This window comes from Bombyx mandarina, chromosome A1 (assembly GCF_030267445.1).
Source record: "Bombyx mandarina strain Sakado chromosome A1, ASM3026744v2".
NCBI lineage: Eukaryota > Metazoa > Arthropoda > Insecta > Lepidoptera > Bombycidae > Bombyx > Bombyx mandarina.
The window spans coordinates 10,448,982-10,467,714 of NC_143234.1; the positions used below are offsets into that span (position 1 = coordinate 10,448,982).

Here is an 18,733-nt window from a genome sequence, read left to right on the forward strand (position 1 = left end):
CTATTCGTTAATTTTTGATTTATTAAATAGCAAATACGAAGATAAACGTCTATCTGCTACTGCGTATTTAGATCAATTATTTGAATTTAAACCTATCTCTTCTGCAAAGCCTAGTAATTTAGAATTATTTTTGGACAAGTTCGCATCGTCGGTAGCCGCTTTAAAAAACTTGAAGGTCAATGACCTATCGGATTTTACATTTTTGCATGTTGGCTTAAAAAATTAGACACAGACACTGCCCGTGCGTTTGAATCCTATCAGCGCTTAAATAATAAGAGATGCGAAATACCATTGTTTGTAGATCTAGTGTCTTTTGTTCGTGATCACATAAAAGTATTAGAGCGCACGTCATCAGTTCCCAAGGCTGCCAACAAAGGGCAGTTTGACTCTAAGTTATCATCTACACAGGCTTATACATCTAGTTCTGAGTCAACGGTATGTAGTATGTGTCGTGACAAACATGATCACATTTATAAATGTAGGGTTTTTAATAGTTATAAACCGAATGCGCGGTTTCAATTCGTCAAATCGAACAATTTATGTATAAATTGTTTAAGTAGCGGTCATCGTGTTTCCGCGTGTAGGTCGTCCTCTTTATGTAAAAAATGTAATTCTAAGCATCACACTTTATTATGTTTCGGAAATGAACCCGTCGCGAGTAAAGCGCATTCGAATGCTAGACGCACGCAGTCACCAGGTACACGAGCATCGGCTGTCGCACGGCCCTCCATGCGTTCTTCGGTAGGCTTAAATGATATGGGCATTGCTCCAGCTCGCGTCAGCACGGATGACGTAACGCTGTGCACTTTATCGAAAGGTTATAACCGCATCTTACGCAGTCCTACTACGGTACTAATTGCGACCGCACGTGTAGTTATTATTGATTCACGTGGTAGGGAGCATTGTGTACGCGCGTTGTTGGATGGCGCGTCTCAAAGCAATTTTGTCACTCGTGATTGTTGTCGACGATTGGGTTTGAACATAAATAATAGACCTGCTTGTTCCGTAGTAAAGGGAATAGGAGGTTCTAGCAAAACAATTGAAGGTTCTATAGAAATAAAATTTTATTCTCGTTTCGATCGTAACGTAAATTATACTATGGAGTCGTTAGTAGTAGATAAAATTACTGAACGTTTACCAACTACCACAGTTGATGCCTCTCTTTTATCGAATTTCGAAGACATAGCATTGGCAGACGATACTTACTTTAACCCAGGCCCGATCCAACTGTTGATTGGAGCTTCGATTTTCCCGCATCTGCTCTTATCGAACAAGGTTCAAGGACGGCCTTCGCATGCCTCGCCGATCGCGTTAGAGACTATCCTCGGTTATGTTATTGTTGGTGACGCTCCCGTTCGTGTAGCTAGCAACGAGAGCGTTTCATATTGCTGTACCGGAGACCCGTTAGACTCCACAATTCGGAAGTTTTGGGAATTAGAGGAGGTAGACGTGCCGTCTGTACTCAGCCCCGAGGACAAAATGTCTGAGGAGTTTTATACCAGTACTACCACACGAGATAGTGACGGACGATACGTGGTGGCTTTGCCCTTTAAAGGTGATGTTAACACTCTCGGTAATTCGCGTCAAGCAAGTGAAAGTCGATTTTACTGCTTAGAAAGAAAGATGCAAGCTTCTCCGCAGCTAAAATTAGCGTACGACAACATCATTCTCGAATATTTAGAGAAGAACTATCTCTCAGCTGTAGATTGTGACAGTTCAGATATTTCTTATTTTATTCCGCATCATGGTGTAATCAGAGAAGATAAGGTCACAACCAAATTAAGAGTCGTACTCGATGGTAGTTGTAAGACTACTACTAATGTTTCGCTCAATGATCTGTTATATCGTGGACAAAATTTCCAAGGAAATTTATTTAATATTATTATTAATTTTCGTTTGTTTCCGGTTGCCCTTTCCGCTGACATTCGTCAGATGTTTCTGAGTATTGGAGTCAGAGAATCTGACAGGCGTTTTCAACGCATTCTATATCGTTTTTCTCCTCAACAACCATTACAAGTTTACGAATTTAATCGTGTAGTTTTCGGACTTAAGTCTAGTCCTTTTCATGCGTTGCGTACTATTAAACAGCTGGCAGCTGATGAAGGTGTCGCTTACCCGCGGGCCAGAGAAATTATTGATACTAGCCTATATATGGACGATTTTGTTTATTCAATTCCAACTGAAGACATCGGCATATCGACCGCTTCTGATATGATAGGTCTCATGAAGGCCGGTCAGTTCGAGCTGGTGAAGTGGACGAGTAACTCACAAGTAGTGTTAGATTCGATCCCGCCGTCGCATTGCCTGCCAGGTGTCAAGGAGTTCGATGAGTCGAACCAGCATAAAGTCGGCTTGTGTTGGTCTCCTACGTCGGACAGTTTTTGTATAAAAATTTACACTCCGATTGAAATTTGTACTAAACGTACAATACTGTCATGTGTTGCTAAAATATGGGACGTCATGGGATTTGTCGCACCGGTCGTCCTGTTCGTTAAACTTATTATTAAGCAGTTGTGGCTGAGCAATTGTGACTGGGATGACACTCCATCCGAAGATATAGTAAAAATGTGGAGCCGATTCAAAGAAGAACTTCCTTTGCTTTCTCATATAAAGATCCCACGTCACGTAGGTATGAACGTCGACAGCATCGCGACTATCTTAGGTTTCGCGGACGCCAGTGAGAAAGCATATGGGGGGGTGATATATTTTCACGTTCAAAATAACAATGATAATACAATACGTTTGATAACAGCAAAATCAAAGGTTTCTCCTAAAAAGGTTGTGTCGCTCGCCAGACTTGAGCTTTGCGCGATTCTCATACTCGCTCAGCTTATAAAAAATGTAGTAGTCACTTGTCAAAATCGCATTGTTTTTCGCAATATATTCGCGTTTTCAGACTCAACAGTCGCACTTTGTTGGACACATTCATCGCCTCATCGATGGAGCACCTTTGTAGCTAACAGAGTGACGAAGATACAAAGCTATTTATCTCCACAAAATCTATATCACGTGTCTGATAAAGACAATCCCGCTGATTGTTTGTCGCGTGGCCTCACTCCTTCCCAAATAATTAATCACCCGCTTTGGTTTAGTGGCCCCCCTTGGGCACATTTGGATGTCGCGCAGTGGCCTGCTGTTCCTGTCACGTCTTAGCTGAAAATCGCATTGATTGGTTCCTAAATATACCGACAGCTAGCCATTTTGGCGGGAATTGGGAGGCTAATATCAAAAGCTTAAAGTCTCATCTATATCGCGTTATAGATGATACAATTCTTTCATTTGAAGAGCTATGTACTGTTCTCACTCAGATCGAATCGGTAATGAATACACGACCTTTATGTAGAACACTCTCTAGTGATCCTTCAGAACCGCTTGCCTTAACTCCTGCGCATTTTTTTAATCTCACGCCTTTGAAATGCTTGCCTGCGGAAGAAATCGATGAAAATTTAACTACTCTTGCTAGACACGATTTGCTAGACAAATTAGTTCAATCGTTTTGGAAGCGCTGGAGACGGGAATACCTTCATACGTTGCAATCACGCCGCAAATGGAACACGCCGGTCGATCCAGTCGTCGTCGACTCGGTGGTGATTCTGATTAACGATAATTCGCCTCCTCTACACTGGCCTTTGGGTGTCGTGGAAGAAGTGTTTCCGGACTCTACGGGAGTTACACGCATTGCACGGGTTAAGACAGCGATCGGATCGTATTTGCGTCCCGTGGTGCGACTCTGCCCACTACCCAACCAGTAGCTCATTTAGATTTTTCATATTATTTAGGTTAGTTGTATATAGATATAGTATAGATTCTTAATTCTTGTAGGAACATAGCGTAATAGTAGATAAACGTAGCGTACTTATTTGGATTTATTGTTATTCGTTTGTTAGATAATACAACTTTGAAGGCGTCCCTTCAAGCCCGGGGGAATGGTTGCGCTGGTTTAAAACTGTTAGTTTTAAGTTTCGAAAATTAGCAACATTTTAATTTGGTTTTGCAAATCCTGTCCCATCCCTCTCCGGCACTTTACCTACGGACGCGTGCGAGCGAGATCGTGTGGTGACATCGAGACGAAAAAAAATATGGCGGAACAACCGCGCGCGCGCTTCGTGTCTTTGTTATGTTAAATACGTAAATAAGTGAAATCGTTGGTGTTTCTCATCGCGGAGTGGTACGAGTCTGCAGTAAGGACTACATAAAGGTATTGTGCATCCTTCCTTTAACGCAGAACTGCCACTTCTTATCGTTTCTTCCCGCAATCTGTGTCCTTCATTTGCAACGACCAAATTTCAAATATTTTCGTAGTTTGCTCATCTCGCGTCTACAATGTTTTTATTGCAAGTAACCATGACTCATATAAATTGTTAATAAGACTTAGACCTATGTTAGTAGTTATATTTACATCACAATGAATTACTGTTGTAACATCCCATGGGAGATGGCACCACAGCGACAATATTTGATATTGAGTTTTTGTGTTTGTTGTATTTTGTTGTTGTCGAGTGAATGTCAGTCTTGTAGTAGGGGAGCCTAAGCGGGGATTTCGGGATTTACTAAAGCGCGGCAGATTAATATACAGGGGGATACCTTGTACCCGGTTAAATACCTCCACCAAATACGAACCTCATAAATAAGGCCGCGCGTCCAGGATAAAGGATCAGATTAGTAAAAAAAAAATATCATCAGAAATTCTCGACCGCGTCAGATTAACTGACTCTGATTAAGTGACTCAATTTTTATTTTATTTTGAAGGAAATAATTCAAGGATAACGAAAAATATATAATCTGACGATTTCCACAAGCCGAATCAACAAAAAATTGTCGATAAAGTTGAGTGCGTGCAGCTGCGTCATGCCTATATTCCCCTCTCCGCGTTTTTTAGGCATGTTTTTTTTATTATTATTATCTTGCAAATACAAGGATTTTACTTAAAAATCATTTTTATTGCATGCTATTTCCTGAGCCTTTCAATTAATTAAGTTCAATTATTTAAAAATATATTTTTTTTTGTCACATTAGGCGAATCCCTCTAGAAGATCGTCAGATTATGAGGCAGCACGTCTAGGACATAAAGATGAACAATATATCTTAATCAGACGCGCTTGACTATTTCAAAATGACGATTTTTTTTTCATAATTATATATATATATATATATTTTATTGCTTAGATGGGTGGACGAGCTCACAGCCCACCTGGTGTTAAGTGGTTACTGGAGCCCATAGACATCTACAACGTAAATGCGCCACCCACCTTGAGATATAAGTTCTAAGGTCTCAGTATAGTTACAACGGCTACCCCACCCTTCAAACCGAAACGCATTACTGCTTCACGGCAGAAATGGCAGGGCGGTGGTACCTACCCGTGCGGACTCACAATAGGTCCTACCACCAGTGATTACGCAAATTATAATTTTGCGGGTTTGATTTTTATTGCACGATGTTATTCCTTCACCGTGGAAGTCAATCGTGAACATTTGTTAAGTACGTATTTCATTAGAAAAATTGGTACCCGTCTGCGGGATTCGAACACCGGTGCATCGCAACAACGAATGCACCGGACGTCCCATCCTTTAGGCCACGACGACTTCAATATAATATGGCCGCGAGTTTGCGTCACATCGAAATCGTCAGATTATTGCATGAGAGCTTTATTTAAGGTTCACATAAGACCCCCTTTTTATTTTTATTTTTTTTCGGGTAGGGGGCCGAACCTCCTACGAGGTCCCCGCGCAAAAGGGGCGCGCGGGGTATGTGAGACTCAACGATCTGCATGGTGTTGTGAGCAGACCGCGGGCCCAAGGATTTTAGGACCCACCCACTAAGAAAATCTGACGCGCTAGATTTTTTTTTTTCTTTTTCAATCTTACCTACGACCACCCCCATCATACAAACGATCAGATTAAGATACATAAAATATGTTATTAGAAATACGCAGGACATTGATGCTATCAATATCTGACGCGCTCGAGTATGTCCACGCAACAGCTTTTTTACAAATTTGAAAATCTATAGCCGCTTCCTCCACCGATGAAAACGAATACATTATATAACATTTTTTTCTTCTTATCATCTAAGCTTTGCAACCCAATAGGTCTCTACGACGCTCGAGTAAATCCCCATTTAGCATCGTGGGCTCCCCTACTACTGTCTGTGAGAACATCGCGGCGGCTGGTGTTTATCTTTTTGTTAAACCCGATAAAGCCATTGGTTAAGAATTAGCGAAGGCGTTCCATCGTTTGTTTTATTTGTAAGCTGGTTGTTTATTTGCTCTCACTCGGATACTAATGATATTATAATAGGTTGGGGAAAAAGTTTCTTCGCATTTTTTAAGAAAATTCAGAACATTTTATAATATAGTTTATTTACATTTAACTAAAGCATGTAGGTACCATTTTGTTCGATAACTTTTTGCCATCTTGTAGGTAGGGACATGATCCCATTGCTATAGAAATTTTGGGCGCTTTCGATCAAAATACCGCGACAATTGGTTTTGGCAGTCCTCTCGTGATGTTAACCTGACACTGCCTAAATAATTCTGGAGAGACCGGAACAGGTGGAAATCTGAAGGTGCAAGGTCAGGACTATACGGCGGATGCATTAAAACTCCCAGCCAAGCTCTCTCAATTTTTGCTGACTGGCTAAAGACGTGTGAGGGCTAGCGTTATCATGATGAAAAATCCCTTCTGTTGATGAATTCCGGCCGCTTTCTCCCAACTCCTTACTTTAATCTCATCAGTTGTTCGCAGTAGAGCTGAGAATCGATGGTTCTGCCTGGTGGTAACAGCCCATAATGAATAATGCTCTTTCAACCCCACCGTGTGTGTGATCACATTTCGCATCACCTTGTTGCGTGTTAGCCCCAGTTTCGCCACAGTCTGTGAAGCCTGACTGGTCTTTGACCACGACCTCTTTCGCACGTTGTTGTCGTACGTGATCCACTTTTCATCACCAGTTATCAGCTTCTTCAAAATGGTTCGGTTTCATTACGTCGTAATAAAGAATCACAAATGAGTACACGGTTCATTAGGTTTCTTCCAGTGAGCTCGGGAGGTACCCAAATATCGAGCAAAAGTTCGAAAAAACTGGGTACACAATTTTTTATTTAGTTTTTTTCAAATGCGCCAAAACTATTTTGTGGTCAATTCCCAGTTCTTAAGCTACGTCGTAACTACTGATATGCCGATCTTGCTCCAGTTTAAAAAAAATAGCATTGTTAGGAATTCTTGTTAGGAAAGGCAAAGGGATCTAAGCCCATACAGCCTTGTCTGCTCTATATATTCTCTGAAATAATTTTTAAAAAAAGCCGAAGCCAGGTCTTATATGATATATATTCCTATATATATCCTGAAATAAAAATGTCATTATGGCCGAAGCCAAGTCCTTTATAATTTCTTCCTGAAATAAAAATTTCAATAAGGCCGAAGCCAAGTCTTATATATTTTCCAATCCTTGTAAAATGGCAAATTCGAGTTTTACTGCCAAATCCAAGTTCAAGACTTTTTTAAATCTTAGCTAGAATAAAAAAAAAATTAGTAAACAAATTATTATATTGTTATGGACGGAGCCATAACTTCGTCAAATCCTTGTAATCCCATTTTTAGATATCTCCAACTGTTGAATCTATAAATTCAAAAATTGGCTTAAAACTTTCTTGATTTCTTAATAACTATAAATTCAAAAATTGGCTTAAAACTTTCTTGATTTCTTAATAATAGCTGAAGAGTACGCGGGATGTCCTCAGCGTTTCCATATATACACAGCAGACGGTCGATAAACACTAATCTATCCAGTGAAAAAGCAGAACAACTAAAGAAAATGTGATCAAGGGACTGTATATCGTTATTGCAGTAATTACAAACTGGAGAAGACAAAACATTGATTCGAAACAAATGAGCATTGAAGCGGCAATGACCTAATCTCAAGCGACAGATGGTTGTATAAAACTTCCTATCAAGGTAAGAATTCCCTTTAATGAACCAAGGGGAAGAAATTTTATCTTTAATTTCAGCATACCATTTACCTTTTGACTGAACAATTTCTAGCCAAATATCTTTGAATTTTTCACACAATTTTTGCTTTATTGTAATTAAAAAATCTGAATCTGGAATTGGTACTTGTTTTATAAGATTATTAGGGATTGCTGCAATACATTTTGCCAAGTAATCAACCTTCTCATTGCCAGCAACACCAACATGCGATGGTGTCCAAAACAAAATTATATCTTTATGATGAATATTAATTAAATTATAGTACTTTTCCCTGATATCAAAAATAAAATAACTGGTGTTGGTAGATAATCTTGGATTATCTAATGCCTTCAAAATGCTCATACTATCAGAGATAATTAGCCATTTCTGTACTGCTTGAGCTTCAATATAATCAAGTGCAGATTTAATAGCAAGACCCTCGGCTGTAAATATACTTGTTAATTGAGGAAGTTTATTACCGTACCCCTTTCGAGCTTTGCAGTCATTTACTGCCATGGAAACAGTAGTACTATTTTTAGCACCATCAGTAAACAATTTATTATAGCTCTCGTATTTCTCTAAAGCTAAATATACATCCTCCTTACACTTTAAAGAATTATTTATAACAATTTGAATAGGATTCAATTTAGTTTTATATGTTGTGGTATAACAAGGCCAAAGATCATTTTCATATAAATTATAGTCTGTTTTAAATTTTAAAATTTCAGGGAGATCCTGAGCCAGATATGGAACATGAGATTGTACGTTATTTGAAATACTTTGTAACTTCAAGATGAGAGGATGCCTTGACACAGACAAGAGCTTCAAAAGAAATGTTGATTTAAGATATTCAAATCTTAATGACAATGGAGGAATGTTACATTCCACTTGCATGGAAATAATTGGAGTGGACCTCATTGCACCAAGAATAATGCGTAAGCATTTATTTTGAATTTTATCTAATTTATCGACTAGATTTTTATTATCAGAATAACATAAAAAACCATATTCAAAATGACTACGAACAATAGACTTATAAAAAATCATTAAGATTTTTGGATCAGCACCCCACAAAGAACTGGTCAAGGATGTTAATATGTTAGTAGCTTTTAATGTACGATCAGTTAAGCAATCAATATATTTGTTAAATTTGAAACTACTGCTGAATATGACACCCAAAAATCGAACAGAATTGTCAACAGGTAGTTTATTATTATTATAGAAATTTTGTTATTTGAGACAACCTAATATTACGACCAAAAACAACAACCTTGCTCTTGTCAGTATTAATTTCCAAATTAAGTTCGTTGAAATAACTAAGCAAATTTTGTAAACCAATGTTGATTTTTTGTATAATAAGATACAGATCACCACCCCTGCAATAAACTGCTAAGTCATCAGCGAACTGCAAGTTAGACACATCATTGCCCAATTTAAGACTAAGCTGATGAATATAAATAATAAATAAAAGCAGGCTTAAGATCCCACCTTGTGAAACCCCTTTATATGAGAGTCTAGGACCAAACAAATTATTTTGATATTTTACAAAAAAAAATCTTTCTAGTAAAAAGTTATATAACCAATTGACCAACTTTCCAGGTAGCTGTAATGACAACAAAATCGAAGAAAGCACATCAATATTGACATTATGCGCCAACAACATCAAAAAAAACACAAACTAACTTTTCATTATGGGACAAAGCATCACAGATATCCAGACTAGGAGTGGGTAATATCGGTTTTGCCGCGTATCGAATCGTATCTATATATCGAGGATCAATATCGGATATTGAATCTATATATTTTCTGAATCTATATATTGATGGATGCTAGTAGATTTTCTCGATTCATGATATTTGAGATTTGAAACGATACGCTGATATAATATCGTAGTAGATATAGATTTAAGTCAACGTTATACGGTTGGTTTTCTCATCTCAATTTATAATATGATCTTAAAGTAATAAAAAGAACATGAAAATAAAAATATCAAAAAAACTTTCCTTCATGCTTTTACCAGGCTTAGGACTGGCTACATTATTTTCAGTTTTTAGTATTTTGTGTCTTAATTTAAAATTACAAAATATACCAAAAGAGTGTAGATTTCAAAAGTTTAATACAAACACAAGAAATAAACTCAATTATTTGGATTCAACTAAAAATAGAAAAATGTGTACTTTAAAAATCAAACACAAAAAACTTTTAAGTATTTATAAACACTTGTCCAAAAATTCTAGTTCAAGGTCAAAGCGCGTGAAATTAAATTCATTTTTTTATGATTGAAAGTTTACTGGTGGCCCGAAGGCCTTTCCAGTTTCACCAGGACAGGTGGGCGAGCAAAGGCTCAGCCAAGAGGGGTGGGATTTGCTAACAACTGCCCGAGCGCTTCCGAAGGAGACCTAACAACTCAAGAGCAATTGTTTCGCGAATGAATCTACTACCGGATCGGAATCGCGACCCGCTGAGAAGATCCGGCGAGAAACTCAGCGGGCTGATGCATGGGTTAGGTTGCACGTCGACCTCTTTGTCGAGTTCGACGAGTACGGTTACCAGGGTCCCTAAGCCTGCCCCTAGTATTAGAGCTGAAGGCATCTAATGCAAAGGTTATTGGATCTGATGGATCCGTAAGGACGTGTCTAGGGCGTCGACTGTGACTGGCTCCTGCATGATCAGGATTCGGGGAGTAGTCAGCGGCGGCAACGATAAGGCGATTATCATGACGCATAGCCTTATCGAAGTATCGTTCCGACGCTGACTTCATGTATTTCCGAATTGATTCGAGGCCCAGGTCGTCGTGTAGGTCAACGTTCCTCACGAACCACGGAGCCCCGACAGCTAACCTGCAAAAGCGGGATTGTAGGGATTGGAGGGTGTCTATGTGTGTGCGGGCCGCGTGAGCGAACACCACACTCGCGTAAGTCATGACGGGCCTTATGCAAGTTTTGTAAAGTGTCACCTTGTTCCGAAGGGACATTTTACTCCGCTTACAGATCATGGGGTAGAGTCTACCGAGAATAAACGCGGCACGGTCACGGACTGATTTTATATGCGGGCGGAATGTCATCGATGCATCCAGGGTAACGCCCAGGTACTTGACCTTCCTGGCCCAGGGTATGGGTTGTCTAAAGAGAGTAATCGGGGGTGTGAGATTCCTCCTCCTAATCCGGGAGGAAATCCGTGTGGAGCTTCCCCTCTGAAATAGCACCGCAGTACTTTTCGCTGGGTTGATGTCTATGCGCCATTTTCGGAACCACTGTCCTAGGGCTAGGGCTGCGCTCTGAAGCTTCTTCGCGTTTAGGGACTTATTTCTACTAGAATAGTAAACAGTCGTGTCGTCGGCGAATAAAGCTAAATGGGTCGGCGGCGACCGGGGAATATCGTTGACGAATAAGCTAAATAGGAGGGGTGAGAGGACAGAGCCTTGCGGGACTCCAGCTGTGAGAGGTCGTGGGGAGGAGCGGGTTCCCTCGACTCGATATCGAAAAGAGCGGTTCGACAAGAAGTCCCGTATGATGAGCACGAGACTATCCGGCACGCCCATGTTGAATAGTTTGAAAATCAAACCATTGTGCCAGACTTTGTCGAACGTTTTTGCGACGTCGAAGAAGAGAGCTCCCGTGTATAACGGTTTTGGTCGATTAAGCCCCACAAGAATGTGCTCCGTGAGGCGGTGCACCTGTTGAACGCATGAGTGATTTGTACGGAATCCGAATTGTTCATCGATGAGAATGCCCTTGGATGAGACGAAGTCTCTGAGGCGTTTGTAGAGCAGACGCTCATACAGTTTGCCTAGAGACATGAGGAGGCTAATCGGGCGGTAGCTCGTCGGATGATTTTTTGGTTTACCGGGTTTATGTATGCCGATAACGTCCGCTTAATTCCACACCGCGGGAAAGATACAGTTCGCCATAGCGGCATTGAAAATAGATGCCAACATCACGATGAGTTGGACGGGTAGAAGTTTAATAACGCGGTTAGATATACCGTCGGAACCGGGAGCCTTGCGAGGACGTAGGTCTTTGATCAAGTCTTTAACTTCTATCGGGGTGACGGGTGGTAACGCATCCGATGGTGGCAAGGAGGCTCTGCGTTCTACCTCACTGTCTACTAATTCTACATGAACAGGGTTCACGGATTGCGTGCTGGGCGTGCACTGGGTTTGCAATGTATCGGCCAGCAGCTCTGCTTTTTCGTCATCATCGAACGCCGCGAGTCGGCCTGAGGGGCCTACGAGGGGGGCATAGTTACTACCGTATCCGATTTGAGAGTACGAGCTAAGCGGTAGTAAGACCTTTGGGAGGGCGCGAGTCCTTCTAAGAAATCAGACCATCTGGCATCTCGGACTTCGGCGATGCGAGACTTTACGTCGCGTTGTAGGGCACGCATTCGAATACGATTTTCCGCGGTAGGATACCTGTCGTAGGCGCGTATCGAGGCGTTCTTAGCTCTAAGGAGTTCCCTAATATCGTCGGACAATTTGAAGCGGTGAAGGAAGTCCTCCGCTACAACTTGTTTCGATGACCTATCTAATGTCGAGGTGATGTGTGACGTTAAGATGTCTATGGCTTCAGCGGTATCCTGAGGAGACGGGATAGAGTCCGGGTTAAACGGGAGCGATGGTGGATCAGATTCAGCCAGGCTGATGCCCAGCGTGTGCCAATCCACCACAGTCCTCGTGACGGGAACGGAATCGGGAGCGCGACCGAGCTTCATAACGACGGGACGGTGGTCTGAATCTAACTCTGAAACTACTTCGATCGAGTGCAAGCGCAGAGTTACGTTTTTTAATAACGCTATGTCGAGTAAATCCGGGCGATGCGCGATATTTAGCGGGTAGTGAGTCGGGGTTAGCGGAGCGACGATATCGAAGGCGAGATCATCGACTAACGCGTCAAGCCGCCTGCCATTCGGGGTTGTGGTGTGTGAGTTCCACCTGATGTGTTTACAATTTAGGTCGCCCGCCAGAATGACAGAGCTCCCCATACCGAGCAGCGCCTCGATATCACTGCTTAGAACGATCTTATCCGGCGGAAGATAAACGGACGCGATAACGATCGGCGCGTGTCCCGTCAGTGAGATTCGGCACACTGATGCTTCGATATTAGCGAGCGCGGGAGGATCGAGCGGGACGCAATGCAGGGCTCTTCTATAGTAAATGACGGTACCACCACCACGGGCAGAGAGCCTGTCGTTCCTGACCATGTTATAGTTCGCGATTTTAGGGTCACGGCGCGCGGGCTTAAGTAGGGTCTCCTGCACTAAAAAGATATCAATTTGATGGTCACGCAAAAAGTCAGAAACCTGATCACGTTGATTTGCGAGACCGTAAGCGTTAAAAAATCCTATCGTTACGGATAGGGGCTTTATTCTACTTATATACGCCATTGATTACCGGCGGAGTGAGGGGAGGACGTACGTATTTAATGACGCGTATACGTCGGCGTATTCCTGCACAACGGCGATAAAGTGTTGTGCAGTGGAGGCAGCGCGAATGGCGTCACCCAAAGCGTTAACGCGCTCAAAGTTGATCGACTGAAAGAAGTCGATCGCTAAAGCGAGATTTTCGGACGCGGTCGGAGGGCAAGTCGCGGGAGAGGGACGAGTCGCGGGGGCGGGACGAATCGCGGAGGAGGGAGTTGTAGCCGTGTTCGTGTACGGCAGCGGTTTTGCCCAGGCCGAGACACTAGGCACCGCCGCCGGAACGAACGCTGGCTTAGCCTGCGACGCAGAGGGTGCCGAGGCTTTGATGTCTGGGCCGGAAGCTCGGAGGCGGTTTTGGCGGGCGACGCGGCGATTTATTTTAGGGGCTCGGGGGCAACCACGGTAATTCGCGGAGTGACCCTGTGTTCGACACAGGACGCAGGACGCGGTTCCGTCGCGGTTTTTTGGTCGCGAGCGCAGAGGGCCGTGGCGTGATCGCCCAAACACTTAACACATCGGGGGCGCGCGTGACAGTTACGGGAAGAGTGCCCGTACAATTGACAGTTATGGCACTGGCTAGGAGTGCCTTTTTTATGGGGGGCTTCGATGGCGATACCGGAGAGCCTACAGACGGTCTGTGTGTTGAAGATTTTCTTACCCTCGGGGGTAGGCTGGAGGGTGACTAGAACCATATTATATGGCTCCCTACCGCGACCGGTGTGCATACGGTGCACAGAATTCACTGGAAAGCCCTGTTCTAACAGATCGGCCTTGACGAGCTCTACATCTAACTCTTTAGGGATTCCGCGTATTACAACGCGGAGTTCGCGCTCCTCCTGGAGCGTATAAGTATGGAAACTTATACGTTCCTTACGGAGGTAAGAAGAGAGGGCCCTATGGTCGTCGGGTGTTTGAACCTTAATTTGAATGCCGTTCGCGAGGTTACGGGCATTCGTGAAATTTATATTTTTGGCCTTAAGGGCCAGGCAAACTCGATCCCAAGCTGCCTTCTCCTGAAGGATAACCGGAGGAGGGGTCTGGGTTTTATTTTGTGCCACCGGACGCGGCGACGGAGTGGCACGGGCTGGGGGCGCAACGGGAGTCTGAGGGCGGGGGCGCGACGCGTTCACGGCTTTGCTAATTTTAGCGGCCGCGGGAGCTCGAGACTCCGCGGCACGCTTCTTACCCTTCTGTACCAGGGTGAATCCATCCGTCGATGAGGCGGGGGCGAGGTCGACCTCCATGTCCGAGTCAGAGTCGGAGCACGAGGAGGCGGGTGCAGGCGACCTACGAGCAAGTGTAGGTGTTTTAGAGGGCGCGACGGAGGCCGCGGATGATCGCTCAGCTGAAACGATGGTCACGGCGGACGACGCAGCAGCTTTTCTCGCCAGTATAGGCGACACGGGAGCGGCAGGCACGACAGAGGCTGCGGTGCTCAATGCAGAAGCTCTGCACGCAGGTACAGGCGACGCAGGAGCAGCGAGCGCGGCGGAGTCCTCGAGAGGGCTCGCAGTGTGATTGGCCTTGAAGGCCAGAAACTCTGAGGCGAGCTGTGGGTGGCGAAGTCGGAGGAATTCCGCGAATACAGCGTCCATGATCGCTGAGTACCCAGGTGGGGCGGCCCCGGGTCTTGAAAACACTCGCCTTGCGGCGAGGCCCCAACTTCTCGGACCTGAGCGGTTCTATTGAACACAGGTGGCAATGCGGCGCGATTAATACAGGACAAAGAAAAAGCACAACAAAACAGAAATCACAAAAAGAAACAAAACAAATAAATACTTGCAGGAAAACACTTTGTCGGCAAATGTTCCACGAACACAAAAATAACTAAAACAAAACAAATAAAAGCTTCCAGGAAACACACTTGGTCGGTAGATGTATCACGAACACAGGCCGCGCGAATAATGGCCGGGCTAACAAAAGCCGGGCGAACAAAGACCGGGCGACCTGTCTGCAGTCATTCACAGCTTTGGCACACTTGTCATTCCACCAAACTAATGAGGTCCTCTTTTTCTTTTTTGGATTATTTTGCGAATTTTGAAATTTATTCTTTGTGCTTACTTTAATTTCTGACAAAGTAATAGCTTTAGTAACTATAGAACAAAACCTATTATAACAGTCCAATATACTTGTATGATCAATCTGAAATCCATTGGCAATTCATTTACATTTTTCTCATACAAAACCCAATCTACCAGTTTCAGGTTAGCATGCTGAGGAATGTTAGAAGAAAACTGAGGAAAATTAACCGATGAAGACACTGTATACTTAGTTACAGTGGGCAAATGATAACTTCCTAGCGAATCAGAATAAACCTGCCAAGAACAAGATAAAGGCAACGAAGATGATACCATTGTTAAATCGAGACCATTTGGTCTGAAGACGTGCGAACCTACTGTTGTAGGTTGTCCGTCGTTTAAAAGCACTAAATCATTATCGTCAATGGAATCCGTGATTAATCTGCCCCTAATGTTAGTTCTGCTACAACCCCAAGAAGTATGAAAAGCATTAAAATCGCCAGCAATAATTAATCGTTTTGGAATATCACTCAACAAACTATCAAATTTCCTTTTTTCAAAAATAGGTGTACATTGGCCAGGACTATAAAAGCTTATTAATGATAACTGTTGATTATAAACTTTAATTATAACGGCTACATTTTGCAGGGAATCATCAAAAAAGGTATTGATTTTCTTGTATTGTATACTATTATGAATTAAAATGGCTACCCCGTTGTGAGAATTGCCACTGTCATTTCTCATAACTGAGTAATTTCTAATATTAAATTTTATGTGAGGTCTTAACCATGTTTCTGAAATTAAAGCAATATGTATAATATTTTCATATATAAATTTTTGTAACTCTAATTGATTGCTTAACAGACTTTGTGCGTTCCACTGCATGATGTTTAATGGGGGAGATCCTTGATCCATTACGATTTTCTAAGAGGTGTATCATTCTTTTTTTGTATAGTTTCCTTAATGCAATCTAAAATTGTTTGTGAATTTATGTTTGTGTTGTCATTTTTATTTAATGTCATTACTTTTACTAGTGATTCTAATAATAAAGAAAGAACTTGTTTGTTTGAAATTAGAATATTTATTAAATCCTGTGTATTTTCTGTTTTATTTAAAGATGGAAAATCTTTTTTTTTTAAGTATCTCAGAATAGGGAGTACTGTAAAATTTGCTTTTATTCTCTTTAATTTTTTCTTTTTTTACTTGACATTGTCCTGAAATGGACAGGTGATTTAAATTACAGTGAACACAGATAGCTTTATCAGTCGATACAGAACACTCCTTGAAGGAGTGTCCTTCACCACAAATTGAGCAACGCTGGGAATTCTTACATAACTTAGCGAGATGACCATACCTGAGACAGCGGAAGCACTTTTACTGGGGGAATAAATGGGTTGACAGGAAGTCTCCACATTTTTAAGGAGACATGTTCTGGTAATGAAGTTGAGGAGGCAAAGGTAATGGCAACAGTTGTTGTGGGCTGAAGGACAGCTGCACCATTGACAAAAACCTTGCGCATTATACGTCTAACAGAAATTACTTTAACTGAAGAACTTGACAAGTCTTTGAATATTTTTTTGTTTGACATATCGTAGGGACCGAGGTGATTACACCAGTTAGTTCAGTTGAACCTGCTGGAATTTGTGCCTTTAGACTTTGCTCCCGCAAAAAAGTCTGATTGTCTAAGAATGCATTCGCTAAATTTGGTTTGTCAAATATGGCGGCGATTTTGAATTTATTAATTTTTTTTAAATATTTTATTTATTTATTTATTTTATTTATTTATTTATTAAGTCGCACCAACAAAGTGATCATCAATACAAAACATTGACAAATTGACAAAAGTTCATGGCAGATGTCACCTCAATTATAGGTGCAATCGACAGTGCATTAACATCAAAAATAAAAAAAATATACAGCTAAGATTTGAATACATTTCATTCATTGCTTAAGATTAATTTAATTGGGAGATGATCCGCGACAGATTTTTCCTGTAAGTAGTGAGACAATCAGAAAAAACATCTATTTCACTTACAATAAGTTCAGCGCAATCGGACAACTCCGAAGGAACATTGACGGAGACCGCGCTACCGTGGACATTATTGTAGTCCCAAAGGATTCTGTTTAAGGGAGAGTAAGCACCTAAATTCGAACGAGCGGGCTTTCTTATAAACGGTTTATATTTCTTCGTTCTTGGTAGGTACTTAGGTGCTGATATTTTTATCTGGGTTAATAGATTAGGTGTGTCGGTTATTCCATGAATTAATTTGTACAGAAATATACCCCCCATTAGTTTTCTCCGGTTTAGAAGAGAGTCTAAATGAAAGTGGCAAAGTCTATCTTCATAGCTGGGTAACTTCCTACCCAGATTGTAGTTGTAAGACAAGTACCATAGAAACTGTTTCTGGACACTTTCCAATCGTTTCTTGTATATTTCATAGTAAGGATTCCACACAATGCAGCAATATTCCAATATTATAATATTTTACTCCCTTGAAACGAGAAAAACACGAACTTAAGAACATCATGTCCCTATCCCCTATCGGTTTCTCCACTTTCGAACTTTCAATAAATACAGGATATTCATTGCCCGCAATTAGATCTTCGGGATATCTGCGACAGTAGTCTGCGACCCTATAAGCAGCATACTTATCATCCTCTCTGCAATCATCATGTTTATCGGAATAATCTGAATCTGTCGACACAGATTCGGCGTGAGAATCCATAATTTCGGTACTTTTTACCTCATCAGCTTTATGTTTTTTGCGCTTTTTCGCGCCCATTTTTTTTTCAACAAAAATTTACAAGTAACTTACCGAATATACAGCAAGTTATATATGTACACTTATTATAAACAACTTACGGCTATTATTTATATACTAATCAAGACAAATTTACAAATTTAAACAATTTTTACAATAAAATATTTTTTGTCGCAAAAACGTTCTCCCGCCCACGCCAGAAAAAACCAGTCATCGCGACCAGAGCGACCTGCATCTTTGACATCAAAATTTCCGGATTGAAAACGCTTAAAGCGTGCTACTCTCACAGACACTGCACTAGGTCCAATAATATTGCGAATTATTTTCTCGTCTTGCGTTGCACCTTTTTTATAGTAAAATTTTAAAATGTATCGAATTTCTTCATTAGATTCACTATTCTTGACAGTACGAAAAATAAATAAAAATCACACATTTTCTTAATTTGAATTTGAAATTATCTTCTTTAAAATTTAAACTTTTAATGATACCGAAACCAGCCAGATACAAATAGTATAGCCAAAGAGATTTTATTACAAGTTCATACATACTATAATGCGAAAATACTTT

At 41.5% G+C, this 18,733-nt stretch overlaps 1 long non-coding RNA gene and 1 pseudogene across 2 annotated transcripts; one reads left to right on the forward strand and one right to left on the reverse strand.

Annotated features, from left to right (window-relative positions):
• Window positions 1-5,720: 5,720 nt before the first annotated feature.
• LOC114252160 (uncharacterized) lies at window positions 5,721-16,476 on the forward strand. The gene is made up of 4 exons (XR_016325700.1): window positions 5,721-7,953; window positions 8,694-8,900; window positions 9,565-9,690; window positions 15,585-16,476. It is a non-coding gene; the product is annotated as an uncharacterized LOC114252160 (long non-coding RNA).
• On the reverse strand, window positions 16,319-18,674 carry LOC149499523 (uncharacterized; annotated as a pseudogene). Its single transcript, XR_016325701.1, has 2 exons — window positions 17,895-18,674; window positions 16,319-17,166 (listed from the first exon to the last, which is right to left on the reverse strand). The product of XR_016325701.1 is annotated as an uncharacterized LOC149499523 (transcript).
• Window positions 18,675-18,733: the final 59 nt, after the last annotated feature.